The 26,601-nt window shown below is 41.8% G+C and overlaps 1 protein-coding gene across 1 annotated transcript in view; it reads right to left on the bottom strand.

Annotated features, from left to right (window-relative positions):
* Positions 1-26,601, bottom strand: part of ZCCHC24 (zinc finger CCHC-type containing 24) — a 124,088-nt gene that overhangs the window by 22,793 nt on the left and 74,694 nt on the right. The gene's annotated exons all lie outside the window — the stretch shown is intronic.

The raw sequence follows: 26,601 nt of genomic DNA, 5'->3' as shown, positions 1-26,601 counted from the left end.
TTAGATCGGTCAACCTTTTTTTTCTTTGTCCTTTCTGACTTTTGTACTCATTTAAATCTGAGTATCAACAGAATACATCGACAGATAGCAAGGTTGTATGTTTAGGAAATGAATTCTAACATAGCTGGTCTATTTTTCTTTGCTGTCTGTAGTCCATGTTGCTGGTATATGACATTGCTGATGTGTCACACTGGGGAATTCTGAGGTATTTAAATGAACTGTCGCTACAGCTTTAATTAGTACATGCAATATAGGAAGACTATCTAGGGGATACAGAAACCAAATTAATGCTTTGTTTCAGCCTTCTTGTCTCTAGTATAATTTGTGTATTAGTGATATGATGAGAACTCTTACTTGATATGGGTCAGTTAAAGGAAAAGGGGGATAACTGTCAGAAAGCAGACTCTTCGTTACAGCATTACTATTTAAATAAAAACTTCTATCTGATTTACTGAACAATAGATATTATGGAATTTCTAGCTGTATTACATGTTTCAGACCAAGAATTTATGACAAATAAAACTATATCTGAGCAAGACATGGCTGAAAAATAAAACTTGTTTGTGTAGCTTAAGAGGAGGCAAGTACGTGTTTTATTTGACTGGGATTTTCTTAGGGGTCTTGTCTGTCACAAGGCTTAGGGCTACTTCAGCCTCTGACTGGGCAGTCTACTGTATGGCTTTTATCGTCACTTGAAGCATCAGGAATTTACACCACCGCATTGATAGAAACAGGCTCGTTCTTCATGGCAGTTAAAGCTCATTAGTTGTTATTGCTGATCTGAAACCTTCTGTCACATTCGTGCTACTTCTGCTCTTAAATAGCTTTGTACTGAGGTTCCAAATAATGATAGTATTAGTCAGGCATCTGATAAAGCTGGTAGGATTTCTCAGCACCTCTTCTCTAGGGCAGTATGCATATTGTAGTCTTCCTGCTTGCCATCAGTGCGTTGGGCTGGGGAAAAGGGGACAATGAGTTGCTGGACCTGATGCCTGGCATCCCAAAGAAACTTAAAATTAGCAGCACGTAAGACTGCTTAGGCTCTGTGTGTGTCTGCTTGCTGCTCCAGGGGTCACCATATACTGTGCTCTTGCTAGTAATATATTGTCACCTTAAGTGGACGATAATTTCACAGTCAAGTGTACACAGAAGTTTGCTCCTACACACATTTCTCCTTTCTTTATTTCATCTTCACATGTATACCTCTGTTGAGCATAAATATAGTCCTCTACTTTATTGGCCCTGCAGGGTGGTGTTCAGAATGAAACACAATTCTCCAGCAGCAGAGCATTAAACACAACATGCAAGTTTGTGTAGTGTGCAATCCAAAATAACATTAGTCTTTTTATTTTGCTTGAACAAATACCCTATTTCTGCTGTTACAAACATTTTCATTCCCCAAGTCTTACTCTTTGGGAAATATTTAAAAGTATATTGATTAAGCTGTCAATGAACTTTTATAAGTAAATTTTGAAATGGCAGAAGACCAATTTTATGTTTGTCATTTTCATATATGAGTACGTATCTCTTGGTTGCTTTGAAAAATCAGTGTTTTCAACATACTGTATGTTAACTGCAATTTTGATCTTGTTTCCACAATGGTAAACCAAGAGTAAGGTTTGGCAGTATTTGTTACCAATAACACACACATGCTTTCTGATGATGATTAAAGCAGTAGGCATGGTTGTCATGGACATGCTGATCAAAGTCTAGAAATCCAAGAAGCTGGCTTGGCAAACATTCTAACATTTAAATAAAAATCTGTTTTTGCAGATTTTTTTCAGAATCCTAGCCATGCTTTTTGGAACAAAGGCTTTTCTTCTGCTACAAAATGCCTAGTTGAGCTGATCATTAGAACCATCCTTGGGCCAAAGACATATAATACTCATTTCTGTGCTAAGTCAGTTTGAAGCATTATACTTGCAGAATTGCCAAATGTTAGTTATCTGATGTGTCAATTACTAAACAATGAATGATCTCAGAAGCTGATAGTGTGGGTTTCCTTCTTTGTGAATCCTAGTCATCACTCCACAGCTAGTAAAGAGATAGAAAACATGCAAAAGCTCAGTACCATACAGTCTGAGAAAAACCCTGTATTAATTACATAATAGTACGCTGTTTTCATAGGTCTCTGTCTTCATAAAAAAAGACTTGGAGGTATTGACACAAGCAAGCAGTGCAACAGAAAAGTATTTGAGAAGAATGGTAACGTGGTGACAGGACTAGTGGTAGACTTCCAACACCTGGATCGAGTATGTAGCCCTAACAGATTTTTCTGTCTGATCTTGATCAAGTCATGTAATCAGACTGTACCTCAGCTCTTCATTTGTAGTAGGGAGAGGTCCTTCTGCTGTTCCCTGCCATTTCTGTGGTTCTGTGGCATTGTATAATCACTTTGGGCTACGTATGGTGATTGTGTAGCATAATGGAACCTTGAACTTCATCTGGGCCATCTAAGCGCTATTGTAACATACCAAGCAAATAACACTCACAAAACTTTCAGTCAATCCTTTTCACACAAGAAAATTTGGGTAGACAAACATGTTCTCTGTAGATGAAGCTTGTTAGTGGAGTCTTAATAGAAGGTGAAACTCCCCTTGCATTCACAATTCTAACTTCAGTTTTTTGTTGGTGGGTTTTTTTTCTGAATGTTCACATGAATTTTCCAGGTTTCAGAATTTCAAACGCTATGTTTATATATTCAGTTATGTCATGTTATATACAGGGCAGCAGGCAATGATCAAGTGTTTAATGTGTTTGGTAGACTCTCAGAACCACAGAGCTCAACTAACCCTACCCAAATCTTCTACTAAGGAAAGCTGCAAATAATTATCTTTGTTAACTGCACTTCAAGGACTTATTTTACCTGTGCATGCTACTCTTTGCTTGTTGAATGACTGTGAAAGAGCTCCCAAACTGACTATCTATACTTGGGGCCAATCACAGCTTTAATACGTTTGCTCCTGTAGGATCTTGAAAACAATGGCATTACTTGAGCATATAAATAGCTGCCTAATGAATCTTCTTTTGAAAGTATTGCATAACTGAGCCTATCCCAGAACCTAAAATTTCAAGAACAGGGAAAGAATAGGTCTTTAGTCTTTATGCATGTGAAGATAACCATCAAAATGTGAACCAAATGTTAACTCACACAATGAAGCAAGCATATTGAAAAAAATTCTTAGGGAATTGTGTAGTGAAAACTGTTTTCAATGTATTGTTTGATGCAATATGAAGTAAAAAAGAGGGTGGGGCTAGAAAGCAGGAATGGGTAGTGCCAAATGAACCTGGGTCCCTGCTGTATAGTTTAAATATTGTATGTCATTCAGAAAATAGGGATTTGCATATCAAATTAGGCATGTGGAAGAGTTAAAATTACACTCGCCTGCTGGGATGCAGTGAGGCACTTCTTTTCAGTGCTACAAGATCATATTCTTCCAAACAGCTTGAGATAAAAGGAAGTGGTTGAAATCTTTCTTTCCCCTTCTCTGATACAAAATTGGCCATGCTGAATTAATTATGAAGAAACTAGGAATGTATTCATTTTAATAGTTTCCTGATGTGTAGACTCTTTTGTCTCTCTTCATCCGTTGCTTGAAAACATACAATGGCAATACCCTCCTACTCTCTCCCTCCCCCTTCTCCTCTGGTAGCACACTATATTAAATTTGTTGGCATTTTTTTCAGTAGTTGGAATCAGAGTTTGGGAGCAGTGAGGGTCACACCCTTGCTATAATCAGGCATTACCTCTTCCAAGCTGAGGTCAAGACTCCTATTTTTGGACCTGTTTAATTGGTCCACCTCAGATGGCTTCATGTGGGTTTCAGATTTTTCCTAGGACTAATGTGGCACAGCTGGGGCACTGCTCTAGCAATGAGCTGACAGGTCTAAAGATGATGATCATCTGTCCTTTAAAAAGCAGTAGAATAGCTCTGGTAGCCCCTTGCCTCTCCATAGGTCATGGGACCCTTCCAGAGGCAAAACAGATAGGAAGGCAGACAGATATCACTGAACTAAGTAAGTGCAGGTGCTTTTGAAGCCCCATTCAAAATGTGGGATGTTGCGCTCTGCTTCATTGCTGTTCTGAGATGTGCTTATGCAAAATCTCCACCTGAAGAGAAGATTTGGACTGAATTATGAGGTTGAGATGCAGCTGCAGATCTCCAATAGATCCTGTGATGGTACTTCTTTCCTTATTAAGTGTCCAGGTAAAGAAATTGCATGAGAAAACTCTGTCCAGACTAGATTGGGTGTGCCAATATTTGGTCAAAGCAAAATTTCAGAAGAGGATTTGGATCAGGGAATTTTCCAATTTATGTGGTGACCACAGAGCTTGTGTTGATTTTTGGTTTATGTTTCAGCTGAGAATCTGAGACTTTTTCACATCAAACTACACGCAGAGTAAGTGTTGCCCCTACTATTTGAACTGTTTGTGAAAGCTGCGTAGGAACTTTAATTGCAGACATGACCATGCAAAAATGCATGTCAAAATGTTAAATGCAAAACATTTAGTACTTGCTCTTCATGAACTACGGTAGCTTAATCTTATACTGGGTGCAGCTTGATATAACTTTAATGTGAATTTACAGAGGGGAGTAGAGAAAGGGCCTGTATTAAATATAAAGAGGACTGTAGGCACTGCTGGGAGATAGCTTCCTCTGCTGCTCAAGTGGCTTTGTAAAATCCTGCTGTATGACTATCCGTATCTTTTGGTGCCTTTATCCTTTCGTAAATCTGGACCTCTTGTGGCTTTCCTCCATGCCATATATCTGCTCGGCTACACTTGCTGAAAGTATTTTGGGAGGGACTTTAATACCTCAGTGATCTTAAGAAGAAACCTCAACTTGGGAATCTGCTACTTTTGCTCGTTCATTAGAAACACAGTCTGTTGATGTCCAGGGATGTCAGTGAGATCACTGCTTTATGTTAAGGTACTTTTTCCTCTGAGGCAGAGTGGTTTGTGGGACTCAAATGACATTAATGAGGCAATTACAATAAATAATGATTTTATTTCTATTAGAAGCTTTGACATCATTCATGTATCTAAAAAACCCATGCATTTCTTTTTCTAGTTTCCAAATGAAACTGCATCATCCCAAAGCATTATCTGTTTTTCTTCTATCCTAAAAATTTGTAGCCCACAGCAAGGTCAACCTGATACAACAGATACTGAAATATCCTTAACTAAGACAGACATTTTTGAGAAACATATCAAGTTTTTATCCAGTTTCCTGAATAGTCTCTGTCCTGGGCTCTGACAGTGGCCAAAGGATGAGTGCTTTGCTCTCTGCAGGCTGGGGAAGGGGGTATGCAGGGGATGGTATTGCACTGGCAGGTTGAGAATACATGGGGTGGGGAGGAGGAGGCGGCAGCAAAGCAGAGAATATTTTAATTCGATGCAATTGCATAATGCAATATGAAATAAAACTTTAGCAGCATTACCACTCAGGAAATGGTTTGTTTTTCACTGCTTGTTGCACCCTCTGGACTGACACACTCTTTTCTTGTTCCCTTCATATGTGTATGAATCATAATAACAATGGATTTCTTTTAGCCTGAATTAGAAATGCTTTTGCTCTTGTAAAGGTTTTATCTCTTCAAAACAACTCTTGGTGTGCCCTTGTCCTTGTGGGGGACTTTAACTTTCCAGACATCTGCTGGAAATACAACACAGCAGTGAGTAAACAATCTAGGAGGTTCCTGGAGTGTGTGGAAGATAACTTCTTGACACAGCTGGTGGGTGAGCCAACCAGGGGAGGAGCCTTGCTAGACCTGTTGTTTACGAACAGGGAAGGACTGGTGGGAGGTGTGATGGTTGGAGGCCGTCTTGGGCTTAGTGACCATGAAATGGTAGAATTTTCAATTCTTGGTGAGGCAAAGAAGGTGGTCAGCAAAACCACCACTATGGACTTCTGGAGGGCTAACTTTGGCCTCTTCAAGGCACTGGTTGAGAGAGTCCCTTGGGAGATGGTACTGAAGGGCAAAGGGGTCCAGGAGGGATGGACATTCTTTAAAAAGGAAATCTTAATGGCTCAGGACCAGGCTATTCCCATGTGCCGCAAGTCAAACCGCCGAGGAAAACGACTGGCCTGGCTGAATGGGGAGCTTTTGCTAGGACTTAAGAAAAAAAGGAGAGTTTATCATCTCTGCAGAAAAAGGCGGGCAACTTGGAAGGAGTACAGGGATCTTGTTAGATCATACAGAGAGAAAATTAGAAAGGCGAAAGCTCAGCTGGAACTAAATCTGGCCACTAGTGTAAGGGACAACAAAAAATGTTTTTACAAATATGTTAACAGTAAAAAGAATCCCAAGGAGAATATCTATCCTTTAATGGATACAGAAGGGAACGTAGCAACCAGTGATGAGGAAAAGGCCGAGGTACTTAATGCCTTCTTTGCCTCAGCCTTTCATAGTGAGTCCAGTCATCCTCAGGGTACTCCACCTCATGAGCTGGAAGGTAAGGATGAAGAGCATAACATACCCCCTTAATCCAGGAGGAATTAGTTAGGGACCTGTTACGCCATCTGGACACTCACAAATCTATGGGACCTGATGGGATCCATCCAAGAGTACTGAGGGAACTGGCAGAGGTCCTTGCCAAGCCACTCTCTATCATCTATCAGCATTCCTGGTCAACAGGGGAGGTCCCAGAGGACTGGAGGCTTGCCAATGTGACTCCCATTTACAGGAAGGGTCAGAGGGAGGATCCGGGGAACTACAGGCCTGTCAGCCTGACCTCGGTACCGGGAAAGATTATGGAACGGTTTGTCTTGAGAGCACTCACACGGCAGCTCCAGGATAAGAGGGGGATCAGGCCCAGTCAGCATGGGTTTACGAAAGGCAGGTCCTGCTTGACCAACCTGATCTCCTTCTATGACCGGGTGACCCGCCTAGTGGATGAGGGAAAGGCTGTCGATGTTATTTTCCTAGACTTCAGCAAGGCCTTTGATACTGTCTCTCATGGCATACTCCTGGAGAAGCTGGCGTCTTGTGGCCTGGATAAGTGCACTATTCACTGGGTGAAAAACTGGCTGGATGGCCGAGCCCAGAGGGTAGTGGTGAATGGGGTGAAATCCAGTTGGCGGCGGGTCACGAGTGGTGTTCCCCAGGGCTCAGTGTTGGGCCCTGTTCTGTTTAATATCTTTATTGATGATTTGGATGAGGGGATTGAGTGCACCCTCAGCAAGTTTGCAGACGACACCAAGTTGGGAGGCAGGGTCGATCTGCTTGAGGGTAGGGAGGCTCTACAAAGAGATCTGGACAGGCTGGATCGGTGGGCTGAGGCCAATTGTATGAAGTTTAACACGGCCAAGTGCCGGGTCCTGCACTTCGGTCACGGCAACCCCATGCAGCGCTACAGGCTTGGGGAAGAGTGGCTGGAAAGCTGCCCGGCAGAGAAAGACCTGGGGGTGCTGGTTGACAGCCGGCTGAATATGAGCCAGCAGTGTGCCCAGGTGGCCAAGAAGGCCAATCGCATCCTGGCCTGTATCAGGAACAGTGTGGCCAGCAGGAACAGGGAGGTGGTTGTTCCCCTGTACTGGGCACTGGTGAGGCTGCACCTCGAGTACTGTGTTCAGTTTTGGACCCCTCGCTACAGGAAAGACATTGAGCTGCTTGAGCATGTCCAGAGAAGGGCAACCAAGTTGGTGAGGGGCCTTGAGCACAAGTCTTATGAGGAGCGGCTGAGGGATCTGGGGTTGTTCAGTCTGGAGAAGAGGAGGCTGAGGGGAGACCTTATCGCTCTCTACAACTACCTGAAAGGGGGTTGTAGTGAGGTGGGTGTTGGTCTCTTCTGTCAGGTGGCTGGAGATAGGACAAGAGGAAATGGCCTCAAGTTGAGGCAGGGGAGATTTAGGTTAGATATTAGGAAAAATTTTTTTACTGAGAGGGTTGTCAAACATTGGAACAGGCTGCCCAGGGAAGTGGTTGAGTCACCATCCCTGGAGGTATTCAAAAAGCGAGTGGATAGGGTACTCCAGGACATGGTTTAGGGGGCATGGTTAATGGTTGGACTTGATGATCTTGAAGGTCTTTTCCAACCGAAATGATTCTATGATTCTATGATTCTATGGAAAGCAAAGGAAATATTTTTAAGGTGATAAGGATGAGTTTCAGGGGAAAGGATGTTTCTAGAACTCAGCCTTCTTCCTTCCTTCTGCTCTGAAAGGGACAGGATCTCTTTCAACTACTCACTAAATCCTTAAGGACTCAAGACCTGGTTCATGGCACATCCTGCACACTGCATAAGAATAGGTATAACTACAGTAAGAAAAATCCAACAGGAGAGTGCATGTCATGAGGAGAAGAATGTGGTTTTGTGGTTAAAGCACTGGACTGGGCCTCCGCAAGCCTGGGCTTCATTTCTGGCTTGACTACAGCCTCTTTCTGTGGGTTCGTGGACAAGTTACTTGATCTCTCTGTGCTTCAGTTTTTCATCTGGAGTACGGGCAGTACTAGTGTACCTCATATTCTGAGACTACAATTAATGTTTGTTACTACAAAAGTAAGCAGTATGCATGAATCTTGAGTTATGCAATTCTCAGATGAGGGTTTTGAACAAGGACTGCTATAGGCCTGTCACCGGTGACCCTGACCTCACCTTTTGAGCCAATTTTTTTAAAGGCTCTGCTTAACAGATGTTTTCTCTTTCATATATTTTATGTTTTCCCTACAACCTGGTTGGTTAAAGTAGTCAGAAATGTCATTTTCCATTAACTGCTTGTGACATCTCCACTGATACATCATTAAAAAAAGTAAACACAAACCACATGGCAGAGGGTAAGGCAAGTACATATACAGTTGTTACAAGGATTTCTAGCTAGGAAATTCTTTATGCAAAAGATAAAGCACGGGCCCTCTTTAGAAATCCTTCCACTGTAACAAAAACAATGCAAGGACTGCCTGCATCCCCTCTAACCTCCCCACCCCTCTACGAGGCTCCCAGGATGCTAGCACACAGAGCAGGCTGTGGCCTGTCTTCCTCCAAGATGAAATACCACAGCAAGAGTGTCATTGCTTCTAGCTGGAATGGGCCCTTTGCTTGAACTATTAAGAAACAGGGAAAGGAAATAAAGACCAGATGAGCAACCACCCTCCCTTTCTCCACCTCAGTCTCCTTCCCTCCACCTTCCCCCACCAGCACGCTGTCTCCAAGATGACATACAAAAACACGTATTGAGTCAGTCAGCCTGCTTTAAATTACAGCATTCTTTTTGAGCCTGGAAAGACATGCTATGCATAGCCCAAAAATGAAACATGACTTCAGCTGCTGATATCTCAACTGCATAAATGTTTATTATATTTAATAATGTGAAAGGGACTTTTTTTTCTGTTCCCAGTATTCTTTCCTCTAGAAATATTCTGCCAGGTTACACATGAGCATAAAGCGTAGAAGAAAGTCTTAGAAACCCACCCCTTCTGCCCAGAGCAGCCATGTGTAAGTCTACCTCAAGAGCCCTCAAATCCCAGCTACCTGACTCAGTTCATGTGCATAACATCACTTGAGAGCTCCTTGCTTGCTCACTTGCTTTGGACACCTGTGCATGCGTAGGTGCCTGGTAAGAAGTCCTTGCTAGAATTTTCTTCTACTATAGGCTCAGTCTCTCTATTATGAAAGAGCAAGTTTTTAACATCTTAATTGAAGTGCATCAGAAGAGTCTGTTTTAAACATAACCATTCGTTTACAGTGAAAACTTATAGGCATATACACCTGTACTTTAGATGACCCGAAGACAACCATCCTTTGGTGTGAATTTTGTGATAATACAGTATGAATCCACACCTCTAATCTTTTCCATCCTTCCCTCCCTTCTCAGTCCATCCTGTTCCTGCAGTTGTATTTGCATTTTCCATCGTGCTCCTTCACTGTTTTTTTCCACTATGTGCAAAGCTAGCTTGAATCATCTACAGAATTACTGGTGTCATGCTACCAAAACAGCATCAGCAGCTGCCAAAATTTGTTAACCATTCTGTGACATTCATGGTTGATGTTTGTAGTGTTACCAGAACTTTGAGCATTTTACTGAAACTCTTATGGAAAGGAACTGAGGCGATCTGGTTACCTCTGTAGTATCTTTCTTGATCACATGCATAAATATGCAGTGTCTTGAAGGTGAGGAAGGATGGACCACAATCAATACGTACAGAGTGAGAATGTTAATAGGTATCTGAAGGGTGAGAGCACAACATAGTGAAAGCGTTGGGTGAAGACTGCTCACATCAGAGTTCTGGCTAGACTGAAACAAGTGCATCTAGGAGATGACTGATGCACAGAAAAGATAAAGAGTAAAATTTATAGCCTTTTCAGTGATTCAGATTCTGCCAAAAAGTTAGCTAACTGACTCTATCTCTTCATTACTAATTATTTTGTTCTTCTAATCTGTCACAAAACAAGCCAAGAGAAGGACTGTTATCTGAAAATTTTGGGGAAACAGAAAGGTCATAGGTTGAACCAGGCCACGGATGTTGTATGTCTTGGTCCATAACTGTGGCTTTTGAGAGAAATAAAATCTCTTATGTGTTGAAATAGGAAACTCATGTCTGACTCATCAGGCTGTCTGGCTGTACTGTGAGAAATTATGTCTTTTGGACACCTATGTTTTAGGTTTGTTCTGTACAGCTGTGTAGCAGGATAAGATAATCATTGCTGTTAAAAATTTTGAATGGAAACTCTGTTTTGACCAGAATATAGTCAAAGTGAAACAAAATGGTAACTGTCTAAAGTGAGTTGTAATCACCATTTCCTTTAATGCAAGTAGATGACATTTCTGTTCCAGTTTTTTTTATTACCTCTTTGCCTATTCCTTCTTTTAAAAGCAAAACTATTCAGCTGTTTGCAACATTCACAATGTGTTTGTACAGTGGCCCCAGACAGCATTTCCTATATTTAAGCATTTTATTGCCAAAGACACTCATGCACAGCACTTTCTTATCATGGATACCTAAAATCTCACTTCCTGAAAGTCACCACTTCCCTGCCTACGTACAGAGAGTAGGCGTCAGCATAGGAGTCTCACACTGGACTCCTCTGAGCACGTGATGTTGGCAGTAGCCCAGATCTGTTGCTAGCAGCTGACCCAAAATGAGGGTGTAGGCTGAGGCCAACTGGTAGTAGTTCCATATTCTTTGACATATACTGACCCTAAGCAACATCAGGAGATGGACTGGAAGATGAACAGGCCTTACAGAGTAAATAATCTTTCCCCCCAAAGGGAGAAATTTTTTTCAAGAAAAAACCCAAGCCAACACCAAAACCCACCACCAAGTTAGGTATCTCTTTTACTAGTGAAGAACATACTGCACCAGAAAGCACACTGAAGGACAGCTGCAGTGTTCGGCTACTGTATGTGTTCCAGGAGCATTTTTTTCCTAAGGTGCTAGTTCTATTTTAGAGATTATACCCATCACCCTGTTCGAAGTATCTGATTCCACCTTTGTCCTAGCAGACAGTTTCATTACTCACAGGCAAGTAAAGTGAAAAGCTCACTATCAAACAACAGAACGGATGAATACATGTTCCAATAGAAACCTCATGAGAGCAGAGGATCCACCAAGGGGCTCTAGGGCACAGAAGGCATGACAAGGCTTTGTGCTATGTTCAGTACTTTTCATGGGAACGTGTTTGTGATCAAGGCCATCTTCAACTCTTCTGAAGTCTAAGGCAGTCTTCCTGACACAGACAGTGAACAGGCCACTGCAAAGTATCTTTACTAGATGCTGTCTCTCTGTTGTTTGCTCAAGGCTAAGAAACTATTCATTTTTGAAAGAGTATTGTGCAAGAAGCATCTGGTACAAAATGCTTGCCATGGTGTTTGCTGCAGAAGATGATTGGAGAGGTGGGATGAAGATTTGGGGGAGGTGTGCAGTTCTTTATCCCTTTTGCTTTTTTACCCTGATATTCTTTCCTTAGACTAGCATCTCTCAATGGATAGATTCATGCCTGCTCTGCTTGCAGAGATGCAGTGGGAGTGAATTTGCCTTGATCTTGGAGGGGAAGAAAAAATTCCAAACCATTGAGAAAACCTTATCAGGAGTCCTTAATTGTGTTTTTGATATTAAGATACTCCTCTCTGTTGCATGGGAGTATTTCAGCAGTGTTATTGATTTAAGAAAAAAAAAAAGAAAAAATCAATGTGGAATGATAAAATAGAAGATGAACAGAAACAAGTGTATCCCACCTGATTTACTATAAGGTCTCTGAGTCTAAGGGTGTTACCTTCCCAAATCAAGGAGTACCGTCAAGGCTATGCTGTTCTAGTAAGGCACAAGTTGACTCTTGTGCGGAGGTTGGCACAGCAGCAAACGTCTCCTAGCCCCTTGATTTATTTTTTTTCAGTCTTTCCAAGGACCAGTTAACTTTATCCGCTCTGCATTTCAGGGGGATGTGCAGTTCAGTGTGTGCCTGGTGAGAGGCTCATTATCCTCTGCAGGCTCAACACAAACCCTCGATTTTTAAAAGACGACAAAAGAGGTGGCCGGTCCCAGTTTCCGGTCTCCCCGGCCGAGCCAGCGCGGCAGGGGCCTCGTCCCCGGCCCCGGTGCAGCTGCCTCTTTGTGTGCTCAGGCATAATGAGGAGAGCTCGGGAGGAAGCTGACACAGGTGTGCCATGGGGCCAGGGACTTGGCCGGGGACGCTGCCTCGAGTGCGCGCGCACGTCGCCCCACACACAGGTCTTGTGTTCAGTCTTGGCCGCGGCCTTCAAGGGCCTCCTTGTCGCAGCACAAACAATGGTGTCGTGCAGCCTCCCTTGCGTGCTGCCTCCTGGCCGGTGCTGGCCAGAATAAACCCCTTTCTCAGCCCTAATACCACAGCAGAAATGTCATCCTTATTCTGTAACGCTGGCATTTGTCAACTTGGGGGGAACAAAGAGAGCATTCATTGAGCAGGAGACAGGCAGAGGGCCTCAGGAAAAGCCCTTTGAGGGGACAGAAAACGTTCTTCTGTCAAACTTTGAACTCCACCAGAGCTGCCATTTGTCTTCAGGTCTGACCAGACTGGAGACAGAGGGCTGCCTTGCGTTGACCACATCTTCAGCTGGGGTCGCAGGGCCAATTCAGGTTTGTTTTTTAGGATGGCTGACTAGCAACAAATGGCCTTTCTTCTGGGCCAGCCCCATCTATACTAATTGTAGAGCTCTACTGCTCAGCTGGGTTTGCTCTTGCTTGGCAAAATTAAACCTATAAGAAATGGATTTATCTTCATGCTTACTTTATACACAGATGCAGTTATTCTAATATTAGAGACTTTTATCTCCTGTCCAACGCTTAGCAATACAAGACCCCTGCCAGCAGCGAGGGACAGCTTGAGCTCTATCAAAGGTACTGGTGAGAGGCAGCAAGATGAAGCAGGGGAAGCCTTCTCTTCCTTGGACATCCTAGTAAGCCCTGCAGGATGCTGAGGGACAGTAGACATTTCCACTGGAGATAAATAGGTCAACAACAACCTGTGGAAGAGATCGAGCCCTTTTGACAGTTTGCTCAATGAGTCAGCAGACTCCTCACAAACAGCATTGGCTCCTCTTGCCATTGTTGTTGAATTAAAGTACATGGCTCAGGATAGCATCATGTAACCAAGAATATTCCACTCTATTGAAACAGATCCAGTGGAGAGCGGTACCAGTCTGTGCTTTGTATTTTGCTAACTCTTCACAGTAATAAATCTTTTGTCTAAAAGTACTGGGGTATGCTCAGTATGTATGGTCTTCAGGAAGAGAAGCTCTTTCTAATAGCTATCAAATGCAAGACTTTGTTAATGATAATGGGATTTGAATCAGTTTTGAGAAGCTGAAACAATTTTATCATAATACATAATTACTCTAAATGTAAGATTAATAACAGCAGCAATAAGAAAAGGATCTAGAAAGATAATGTATTCATTAGGCATTTAACTTCCATGTATAAATGGAAACAAAAGAAGAGTATGTGTTATGTACATTTATTGAGGTATACAATTCACTCAGCAAATGCAGGGAATTTTCCTTAAAATGGTGAATGTTACAGTTCAATTTGATATAATGTTATTGCTAGATGGATCATCAGTGAAGCTGTAGTTAAATAGCTCCATAGTAAATTTTGAGAGCTGATGGGAATTGACAGAGAAGACGCTGGGACAGTGGGATGGTGCCTCAGGTGACCCCTTCCTAAATGCTGGTGTAGCCAAGCCAGCTCGGGAGGAGGAATAGTGTTCTAAGCCATTTTAGTTCCTTCTTGAAGATAAAAGGAAGAAATATGTGTCAAGTATGTCACTGTTAATCTATTCTGATGGTTGTGAGGAGTGCTTTGGTTTTACAACAAGATGCTACAGCTGTCAGGCTGGCCTGTGGGCAGCACACTCTGTGTTGCCAGGATGTGTTCAGGGAAACGTGCAAGAAATCATTTTAGAGACTCCCCATTACCTACTTCTTTTTAAGGACATGGTTCTGCACATGAAATCAGGATATAAACAGGAAAAGCCTCCACCTTCATCTTGTTATCTGCATATGCAGTAGAAGGGGAATCCAGAGTGTCTTCGTTTCTCTAAAGCATCCACATTATTCCTAAACCATCACTTAGGACTTGGATTTAAACAGTGTGAACTGAAGTCACATCCTCAACATCAGGCAAAGAAGTACCTGAAAATCCCTTCTCTTGCCTGTCCTGTTTTCCCCACTGGCTATAAAACAGTGGAGTAGATATTTTCTTTTTCTGCTTAGAAAAATATGAAGAATGAGTAAGGAGAACTCTTCAGAGTACATGGACAGGGAATTTAAGGACTATAAACATAATCTGTAATGAAGTCAATAGAAAGAGTGGATTAAAATAGAAACATAACAATGTGTTATGAAGGAGAGATGTAAGAAAAAAGTGTGGAATCACATATTCACTGTAATTTGCAGCGTAGCAAGGAAGTGGATTGTTAATACCAAAGTTGCACAGAGAGAGATGTGCCCATCGGTCAGAAGTGCATATCTGTGCTCTCTCAGCAGCTTCTCCAACAGTCAGCAGTGTTTCCTGCTCTTTCACTATTTTTTTTTCAGTGGGCTCTATTCTTAAAATATTACATATTAAAATAGTGCTCTGCTCTAGAAGGGGGCAGGGGGTGGGTGAGGTGGGACAACAACTGTCCAGTGCTTTAAAGTGAAAATAGTAGTTGTGATGTCTATGTATGTAGTTTGTCAAACCAGAGGTGTTTAAAAAAAAAAAAAAAAAAAAAAAAGCTTTTAATGCCAGAAGACTTGTAACCACACAAGGACTATCTTTCAGCTCTCTTATGAAACAGATGTTTCATTGCTTCATATAGAGGAAACAGAGATCAGCTGATTACCTCACAGGTTGGCCTGAGTGAGCATGTTGCTTCCAGTCAATGACTGTGAGAAGTGTTGTAGAAATGCACAGGTTGACTTGGGAAAGGGGCAGCGGTGAATAACCAGCTTGGAGTGGTACTTGGCAAGAAGGTTGTGATGACAGTATATTTTTGAAGGCACCGTGAAACAAAGAAGTGTTCCAAAAAAAGGAGATATGCACAACAAACTCCAGGGCAGGAGAACAGCTGCAAAAATCTTTTCTGCCTTTGTTTGATCTCTGATTTGAAACTGAACTGCTTTGTTTCACAGTGCCTGCAAACAACTGGAGCACTTCTAATGCCACTATTCATACCTGTTTGTAGAGAAGTTGGAGCTATTTGCAGCCATCTCAGTATGTAGATGGATCTGCATTTAACAGGACTTTATTAACCAAGGAGGAGAGGTATTTAAAATTATTAGTTCAGGTTTTACAGTTGTGACGTCTGCAGGCTGCACAGCCACTGTTGGTGGGCAGCACTGTTCTGCAGGGAGGGTGCAGAAGGGCTCACCAGGGCTGGGTGTCATTCTGCTTGGTGCATAGGTAGTGTGAAGTACACAAGATTAGGAGTGCTGCTGTTTGGTGCCCGTACACATTTGTCGCTGGGGTAACTTGCAGATATCTGCCTAGACTGCAGGTCCTGTCACATCACTGGACAAGCACCCATCACACATGGGGTAATAGACAGACACCCCTGCTTTGGTGCTGTTGTCCTGCAACCAGGCCAGGCGTGCACACAGCAGGAGCCACGCTGCTTGTGATGCAGATGTCTGCAGCTTCTGCTCAGGTGGCTGGGGTGGGTCATGGCAGCCCTCAAGTGCCGTCATGAAAGCTGGGTGGTCTGTCCCAGCTAATATGTATACAACTTTGCAGCTTTTTGCATAGGATGCTTCTTTGGAAGACACTCTCTCTGTCTGTATGCACTGGAAACTGTTTTGGGACTTTATTGAAGGATACATTCAACACTGTATAAGGACAACTGTGCCGAAAATTTAAGGCAGCTCTATTACAGCAAAGTCAGTTTTGTAAACTTGCAGAAGAAATTGCTTTCAACCACAACATAGCAATAGTCTGTTGAAGCGTGTGGGGCCAATTTAGGATTTGCATTCCCCTCTCTCTCAAACAATTAGCCCAGCTAAAAGTGGGTTATACTACAAGTGTTTAACCAAGAGAAAAAAAGTAACATTTCTTCCACTAATCAGTGTTATGGATTAATGAAGAACAGAAGTAAAACTGCACATGAAGCTCCTGCCTGGCAGTGAGAGCTTTTCAGACTACAGTTCCGAACTTCTCCCTAGAAAAGCAGTGATCTAGATTGCCTGGATTTGAGCCTGCAGTGCCTGTGTTGTGCACAGTAACAGCTGCCGGTTCCTGGCTGGGAACAGGACTGGCAGGGGGATGGGGACAGTGCAGGGCTTCCAGCAGCTGGGAGTAGGTCACACCGGTGAAAAGGAAGGACAAAACGAAAGAGTTGGACCTTGCCAGTAAAAGGGCATATAAATAAAGGATGGAGAATTTTTCTTCTGTCCAGGAAATAGAGGCTAACTATTCACAAACCTGTTTACTACAATAAATGAATAAAAGCCTTGGAGCACAGAGTTTTGCACTCATTGGAATATGGTAATTATCTTTAGGCCATTCAGATAGAGATTAATATCCCCACAAGCAAAGGATATATTCATTCTTTTAAATGGAGAGAGCTGAACAGCCCCTTACGCTGAAGACAAGACAGAGTTTGCAGAAGTAATTAAGCACCCAAGGCACACTGACTTCCTACGGCTGCCTTGAAATTCCTGGACTGATGATGTACTACCATGGCAAGGTATATAATAGGAGGAAAGGGCCTGTGACCATTTTGGCCAGCGTGAAGATGAACTTCCCTTTGCAGCATCTGCACTGTTTGCACATTGCGCTTAGTCATGTAAACATGTTTCCAAAAACAAACAAGTACAGATGCTAGCTGAACTGGACTTAAACAAAGGTCATTCAGGTGGCACTGTCCAAACCAAGGCCCTAAATCCCAGTACATTCTGGTACCTGACTACAGAGCAGCAAACTGAACACTGTTTTCTCCCATACTATATGTAAAGTGTTATTCCCCCTTTGTTTCTTTGGTCCTTTCTTAGTAGAAATTGCAGTGTGCAGTATCGGATTTTGAAGGGAATATTCTGAAACCTTGTGTTGCAGACCAAATGTCACAAAATAGACACAAAATATACACTTGTTGTAGATGGTGGGAAGTTTAGTTAGTTAAATGGAAATAAAAAAGCTTGTGTATTACATCTGAGGGAGAAACAGAGCTGTCCTAAATGCTGACTAGTGTTAAAGACAGGTATGACTTCGGTGCCCCTGTCTCCCCTCAGGAAAAAGAGTGTGAGCAATACAATCGGTTCTTTCAGCGTCGCCTACACGCACATTCTACTTGATGATCAGCTGCCTGAAATCAGTTCTCTTCCAGAAAACAGAAAAGTAAATGAGGTGAAATGACTATCAGATAGTCTGTGCTTATTAGTAGTTAATTAACAGAGTTGTCTACTCTCTTATGTTTCTTTCTTTCCCGCTATGACTTTCATGCTGTTCCTTATGCTTTTCTTTCCTTCTCTTTTCAGGATCAGTGTTCTTAATGTTTAAAAAGTTCAACAGTGGAGGGGAAAAAAAAAGTATGTGTAAAATCTCCTCTAAGTCATTCTTCTCTGCAGAAAGGCAGTGCTCTGTCATCTACAAATGAAGCTTTCTTTCCAGTTACACGTCTCGCCCCTCAGCACTGTCCTCCACCCTGACTACTTGCTTCTTTTAGTCACATTATGATAAACAGACTTCTCTCTGTAGGGCTCGGTGGTTAGTGATAACTCAGCCCCATGAGGCAGAAATATAACTTTATAGTCTATGTGATCTGTCAGAAGTGGTGATATGTAAGACTGTACTGCAAGTAGTTGCAGGAAATGCAGCTTACAGACCGATTTATTAAAATCTATTGTAGAAACAGACACACAAACTGTAGCAATTAATGAAAAAAGTCACAGAAATCTGACTGTATACAACTTGCCAATTATTTTTAAACATGAAATTGCACCAGTAAACTGTTTTCAATTAATGATATACCAGTTCCATTCAAAATTGAGCAGGAGATCCCAGCTGAGTGTAGAAACTGTAGTAGATGGGAAAATATTGCATATTGGCTTTGGGTTCTTCTGAATTTCAAACCAAAAATGAGTGTAGAAGATGGTTTTGTTTGTAATACTTGCTGGGAACTTGAAAATGTGCCTTTTTACCTCTCTTACAACATCAGAATTACAATCATTTTCCTAGACTTGACTGGGAAAAAAAATGTTCCTGACTGATGGAAAAAGAGGTTCTCTCAAACAGGGAGCACAGACAAACATTAACTCATATTAAACATAGTACTAATACATGTAAAGAGAACACAGGAGCTGATGTGTTCTGCATGCTGTGCTGATTCAAAACCAGCAAGAAGATATGCATCCTTTAGATGCATAGAAAGATGGAAGAAAATATCCTAGACAGTTCGTTATCCTGGGATAATCAGCAGTAAGGCCAAAGCACTTCCACACGGTACATTATGTCATAACATCATTTGGCAGTCTCTCCCACCCTTCTTTAGTGCAGTGGAAATCTTGTTCTAGACAGGACTTTTCATTTTTAAATATATCGTAAACATATGTAATTCAATACATATTTACCTGAAGACAAGCTCAAACTGTGCATACCTTGTACTCAGGGAGGCTTGTGGTAATCCTTAATTCCTGAGTGCCCTTATTCCTGAAGTGAAGACTCCCCCATTAAAAAGGTTGCTGCCCTCGGGGACAAGTGCTAGTGAAACTGTTGGTGATACTAATAAGGCAACTGTAGGTACCCTTAGGTAATATGGCCCAGTTCATGAAAAAACTCAAAGATAAGGATTTTATGGACCACATAATCAAAGATGTTTAGAATATCCCATGAACTCAGTGAAAGTGTCTGTAGGATCTCAGCATGTGATCCAGTCTGTACTTCTCTTTTGTGGAAAGTTGTAGAAGTCAAGCTGAGTCTTGAATTGCTAGGGACACATGTTGCACTATTCTTGAATGCCCTTAGCTTCCTAAGAGGTGTAGGCATCATATTCAGGTATGCAGTATTGCACTCAAGCAGAGAGGTGAGGAAGATGTGAGTAAAGCAGACTAAATCATTTCCTGCAAAGAGGGGCTAAACTTCAGTATTTGGAGAGCGGAAGAAAAATGTTGCTTGATAATTATAACAAGTTAGTCTTGGGGAGTAATACTATAACAGTTCTAAAAGAGTGACTAAATTTTGACTGATCTTGAGATTGCGTTAGTCCTAAAACATTTCCAAAAGCTCTCTCCTCTGGCTGCCAGTGTCAGCTCTTGTTCTTGTTCAGCTTCAAGCAGCTGTTTTTCATCTATGAATTCAATTCACCCCACTGAACATGGGCTCACTATGTAGAAGTGATATGGTTGCAGGCAGTGAAAACTAGCTAGTGCTATGTGTCACATGTATACATATTGTTGGCATTTAAATGCAACCATTTTACCTAGTAAATGCAACCACGCAGATACTGTAAGAGACCAGAGGGAAAACTGATTCTTGTGGGATGCCACAAAACTGAGCCAAGGAAGGGGGACAACTATTGGAAGTGCTGTTCTGTTGAAAAAGACTGAAGCCATCTTAACACATCACTCTGGTTGTCTGCCACCTCCTCTTGGTGCAACAGCTGTATCTTATGGCCAGTAGTGTCAAACGCTGAAGAGGTGCAGGATGAAGAGAATAGATGTGTTCTCTCTTCATTGCCAGAATGAGGTCATCCATCAGTGCCATTATAGTGGTTTCATTTGTGCCCTGGCTTGCATCCAAGCTGTGCTGGGACTGCTTCAGTTAGCTAAGGCAGACTCCCTTAACTCCTGTAAGATATTTTTCTTGCCACAGGCAGAGCATTCCTTCACAGAACTTTATTTTATCTATACTTTTGTGAATATCTATCAGCCAGACAGGAAGTTGTCCAAGATGTTCATGTAGGGAAGTAGTAGATTGATTTGAACTTATGCCATACAATTAACCAGTCCTTTCATACATAGTAAAAGATTAAGTATGCACTGTGCTGTTTAAGTTGCTACTGCATTGTCTTAACCCTCCCCTTCCTCCTACCTGCTTCTACCCTTTCAGTATCACGCTAATCAATTCTGCAGACATTTGGGATCAAAAAACACTGGCAGAAAAGGGGAAAAAGCTTCCCTAGTATAACTGCTGAGCTATAGGCTGGATCTGGGATTTTTTTTTTTTTAAATATATTTATACTACTGGCCACAAAATGGCTTAATGCCTACATCCTGCAGTAGGAGTTCCTCCAGCAAACCCATTTAATGATTCATCTTCATCTCTCTTAAAAGAAATAGAACAATAAAATTGTACACAAAATACACATTGTACTTCACTGAAAGGGGAGGAACAAGATTCTGCCAATTTCAGGCATCCATCTCGTTAATCTTAGGCTCAGCAGCATACCTTTAACAAGGTTGCAGGTAACATTTTAAAGCATTCCCTGCTTATTCAGCCTACCCGGTCTCCTGGGTTGTTTGCCTTGTAAGTTTAAAACTTGTCAACTTTTGTGATTATGGCTGGTGTCTGCAGCTCACAGCAGATATGTGTATATTATTACTTTGTTTCATTTTGTTTGCATTAGTTGGGTTGTGTTTTAATGTAAGGTCATTACAGTGAAAAAGTTTTATGCATAAATCCAAAGAGGGTGGAAAAAAAGAAAAACAATCTCCACTACTTGCTGGAAATGGAAATAAATTGGCAGGGTGCTAAGTTTCTACAGATTGCTGTAATCTTAATAGAAATTAGGTGGTATAGTTCAATATAGCAACCTGGAAATGAATAAAGTGTGCTCAATGCTTAGTGAAGATGTCAGGGCTTGAACAGCTAACCCCTAGGAAGGCCCTCCTGTAGTCAGAGGCAAGGCCAGCCTTGCCAATCAATCTGTGGAGATAGGTTGGGCCAATTCAGTGTGATAGCCCTTTCACATTGCAATACAGATTTGATCAAATTAGCTAGCCCTGTGAATCTAGTTGCCCTGAATAAGTCTTCTGACCATACCAGTGCCAACTCCCTAACCTTTACAAACTGATATAACTGTCTTTGCTCAGCAGATAAGCAATCACCTGTTTGAGGTCAAAGCTGAAGAAGGTGAGTGCCAAAACGCATATAACACCACATCTCTGGATGCACTGCTAGCTGCAAGGATCCAACTGCATGGCATGTCCTTGTTTTATTCCTGTCTTCCAGCTGCAGCATTACATACGTGCCTATCTTTCTCCCAGAAATAAAACTGTGAATCTGAGAGCATGTATGATTATTTATACATGAAATGTCAGTAGCTTTTCTTCAGCGTGTGCTAGGAGCACAATTCCATTCCCTTCAGCATCCCCACTCTTTGGAGGAAGTTAATGAAAGTAAAACACAGAATAAGATGATGCATCTAAATGTAGTATAGAAGTCTTGGCTTGTGTGTGGTTAGTAACACTGGATGGTTTCACATAGTTCAAAGATTGGCTTTTGAAACAGATGCCTGGAAAGAACAAGGACCTGTCAGCCCTCTCCCCACCCCACGCATGACCTCGAGCTTCAGTCCTGGAGCTAGCATGGTTAATCCAGAGCAAAGTTTATTTCACAGCACTGAAAGGGGCAGGCCCCCTCAACAGTCTTTGCTTTTGAGACAACTTAAGCTCTTTGCAAGTGCCAATAAAGCACCTGCACTAGGAACAAATTTTAAAAAGTAGGTCACAACTGCACATGCAATTATTGATTGCACAAAACAGGCAGGCTGTAAAAGCATCCTGGTGTATCTGCTTTAAGTGCTGGCACGCAATGTCAGGAAACCCAGAAAACACAGGACCACCTGTGGAGTCCTCATTGCGGTATGATCCCGTTAAGTTAATACTCTCAAGCCTCTCTGCTGACTAAAACAGGCAAACGTTACAGCCAGCCAGGATTTTAATAAACAGGACACTTTTACCTAGGGCACATACCAACCCTAAGCTTGCTGTGTAAAGCAAGCACAAAAGTAAGCAAGAGGTTAAAAAAGAAAATGTCTGGCTTTTTCAACAGCTGGGTTCCATTGTGAAAGGGTCATGTGGTGCCAAGGAAAACAGAAAATAGGAAGGCACACAGATTTGTTAGTTTGAAGTAATTGACCACATGGTGTCCAATGGTTTGTGTTCTCATGTTCTCCAGCGCGAGGTCCCACGGGAGCTGAGGCAGGGGTTCCAGTTCCTAGCACTCTATTGTTTACCCTGATGGTTTCCAGATGCTGGAGACAAGGACAGTGAAATCTTTGGGATGCTGCCAAAGAATGAAAAAGACTAAAGAAAACATTGAGGGGTTTTTTTTTTCATTTTATTTTTAAAGAGACAGTACTTCTTTTCACTAAGACCACCTTCATTTACAGTTCTCCTGCTCTCTCAAATACACATGCGCACACTGCTTCTCTCTCTGCCCTTTCCCCTCCTCTCTGTTTCTCTGCCTCTTTGTATTTAAACAGCTCTGTAATGCAAGCAACCAAGGGAAAGCAATGTAGGGGTTTTTTTCCCCTTGGCACCCATAGTTCATTTAGCTGTAACACAGTGGATGTGCAAAAATGGTCAGAAAACCCCAGCAAAGCTTCATAGCAGGCAGGTCACCAAGACAGTGTCAGCAGTGATGGGAAAGCCTCAGAAGGCTGTGAGTTCAAGTTTGCTTTGGCACGGCTGGAAGAAGTTTGCAGAATTCTACAAAGCGTTTCCAAACATTTGAACCATGGAAATCAGGGAAGGGGAGCAAGAACGGGACAGCAGTAGGCACTTTCACTGGCAAAGTCAGAAAGCAGTGACGAGCAAGGGAGTGTAAAATAATGAAAAAAGACCAAACCCCTCCTGGTAATTACTACTTGGCTTCTAGAAGGATGAGGTCTAAGAGCAGGACTTCAGTGTTTGGAGACCTGTATTCTAGTCAAGTTTGGCTGCCAACACTCTTCAGAGCAAGTTTCTACATTGCACCTACGTGTATGTATGTACTTGGCATTGGGCAGAGACTGTGGAAACCCACGAAAGAGTTCCCGTTGTTGCCTTCAAAAGGTGGTGGATGAGATAGCTGTCCTGTTCACACATTAGAAATATCAGGTTGTGCCTTTCCTTTTGTTTTAATGAAGGGTATCTGCTATAGTCATGTCTTTGCTGCAGTCTTCACATCTCCTGAGAGAGGTGGTAAGTGCATGGCAATGGGTGTTTTGCAGAAAAAAACTCCTTTAAAGTAGTCTTTGTAGAGAGTTTAATTTGCTAAAGTAAAACTTGAGCAAAAACTGCCATTCAAAAAGAAATAAAGTTTTGAAACAATCTACAAGTTTGATTCTAGATTTACTAGTAAGTGTAAAAATCCACTCATATAATTGTTCAAATCCCATCTATGCTCAAAACCTTAGGCAAACTGCTGGCCAGATTTCAGACCCCCTGATACTACCATCCTCTGCTTATTCAGTCTCCTCCAAAGAACCTCTTACAAAACCCAAAGATGCTGAAACCTGATGTTCTGGGCCTAAGGTACGATAAAAGGGCACGAGCGCCTTTCATTTTTCTCCTTCCTGCCTCCTAGACAGGCTGAAAAAGCCCTTACAGCTCTTCCCGTTGTGATTTGGTAGTCCTTGCTTGAAGGGCTGATAAAAATGCATCATTCAGGGAAGAGTATTGGTTTGTTTCTAGTGTACATTTCGCAGATTTTTAATGTTAAATGTACTCCTTTCTTTTTCTTACTGTATGTATTAACATTACACAGAGGAGCTGAATCCTAACAGCGCTGAAATCAAAAAGGGTTTAAGAAAGTGACTTCTCAGCAGATGTTGTAGACAGGACTTTCAATGTGAGCCAATACTTCAGAAACCAAGAGCGGGGTATGTTTGTACGTTGATCTGTACATGCCCAGTCATTCTGTGTGTCAGACAAGTAAAGAGCTGTGCTGACACACATCTCAATGCACACACTTGGTAAATCCATTCAGAAATTGAGAGGCACATGATGAAGAAGTTTACGTATCTGTTTGACATGCTAAAAACATTAACCGTCTTATTGTGTCAAAGAATTGTGCTACTTTCTAACTCTAAAACCAGATCAGACCATGCTGAATGCTAAAATAATGCAGCCTTTTTATTGCCCCCAATGCGATGAAGTACAGTCTTAAACCTTCATTTTTCCCCTTTTTAAGAAACAGTAAAATCTAAACTGTATGTGAAGATAAAAGGTTCACTGTGATTTTCTAATTAACCTCTATCCTTGTTTCCAAATAATATGTAATAAATGAGCTGCAAGCCTACTTCCCTCTCCACAAACTGTAAAGAATGTAAGGTTGTTATTACCTAGGATTTGAATCACATCCTGTATGATGCCTGCTATCTGCAACTTGTCAGGTGGTTCTGTGTCAAGATTTTGTTTTACAGTATAGCATGCCTAATACCTTAATTTTTTGTTAATGTAGATCTAATGGTAGCTGTGGTAACTGTATCACCTTCTCTGGAGTTGGACCTTTTTTATTTTTATTGTAACTAAAGGCAGTTATTTCATTCATTAAATAGCTTCATTTCATGCAGGCATGTACATGTCAGAATTGCTGTACTGGGCCAGACAAAGGTGCTACCCCACTCCCTGGTAGGGTCAGCAGTGGATGTTAGAGAAGAGTATAAAACCCAGCTAAACATAAACCAGTATTTACCCCAGTATGCTCTCCTAACCTCCAGCGATTTGTAATTGAGGGATGCCCTGAGCCAGAGGTGGTATCTTTTTCCAAACTCCATTCTGACCTTGCTTCTCAGAAATATAATCTGAGAGTACTGTGTCTGAAAGAGCACAGCTGACAAAAGACTGAAGTAATAACTGTTGTGCATGTGCTAACCAAGTGGCAGCGTTAGGTCAGAATTCACTTCCACTGAAAAAAATCACAAGTGACTAAACGCTCCATATTTCTTATTTCGGGTGGAGATAATGAACAACGTGACTGTCAAACGCTACATGAAAATCCTTATGCTCCCCATGCTTTGCCTTCTAACTTAAAAAATGCAGATAGAATCAAAATGACTTACAGTCAGCTTAGAAAAGATATTTTTGTTTTCAGACTTGCACTTTTTGGAGGGTCAAATGGTATCATGTAGATTAGCAAGAATGTTTTTATAAAAGGCTCCATTTTCTCTGTTGAAGTGTCTTGGTTTAAACATGCTGCTTGTGTTGGTGACTTATCAAGACATGCTTTTCAATCTAGTTCCTGAAAGACAAATTCCTGCAGACAAAAGCCATTGCCAGAGCTCACTCTCTTCCTGTGCGCTGATCTTACAAGGGCAGGGACGGGACTGCAGGTAAGACTGGGCAGCTTGCACTGGCTCCCCCTCGACCTGGGCTCAGCCATGGGGAAGAACTACAACCGTGGTACTGCCACAGAGATTGTACAGTCTCTACAGACAAGCAGAAGAGCTTTCCCTAGGGGCTGTCAAATGAAAGTTTAAAACTTAAACCTCATCCGATTTTTAATCTTGTTACTATGATGTAACACGGGGAAAATGCTTTGAAATAGAAAACATAACTCTTGCTTAAATTAATGCACTAAATTTGTCTTACTCCCTTATTCTTTTAAGACCTCGTTTACTGCAAAAGCATAGAGACAGACTTACACTCCTGTAGAGAGACTGCATCAGTTTCTGAGTGTACCTTGCCTCCTTAATGTTTTCTGTCTTAGCAGACTTGAAACAAATAGGTGCATAACTGAAATTAGTTCTTGGTATACATGTAAAGAACAAAGTGTATTGGATGACAGAGGACAAAGTGGACAGAGCTTAAAAGGGCATTTAATATATGATGATTTTTCCTATTTATTTTCATAACACACGATTTCGTGAAGATGGTTGAGGTCTGATCCTTAGCCTAAACAGATATGTATGCATAAACGTGGCTTGATAGCTTTATAGTGGCTGTGAATCTAGTTCCTAGCATTTTCCTCTTAAACTCTATTATAGAGATGAACTGTATGGAAGGGTATTTACTGCCACCCCCTAAATACAAGTACTGCAATTTTGACTGGCCTTTAGGAACTCCCTGAGGGGTATGTTACTAATTCCCCTGTACCTTCTGCTTTTTCCTGAGTGAGAGTTTCAAAAGCTTGACAGAAATTAGTACACTTTGGGCTGCAGGTCTTTGCCAAAGCAGTATGAATATCTAACACACTGTGTTAAAGCTTAGTGGCAAGATGGAAACCTTT

Source organism: Harpia harpyja, chromosome 10 (assembly GCF_026419915.1).
Source record: "Harpia harpyja isolate bHarHar1 chromosome 10, bHarHar1 primary haplotype, whole genome shotgun sequence".
Classification (NCBI taxonomy): Eukaryota; Metazoa; Chordata; class Aves; order Accipitriformes; family Accipitridae; genus Harpia; species Harpia harpyja.
Note: the sequence above shows the minus strand (reverse complement) of the source record. Positions and strands in the feature narration are given on the sequence as shown.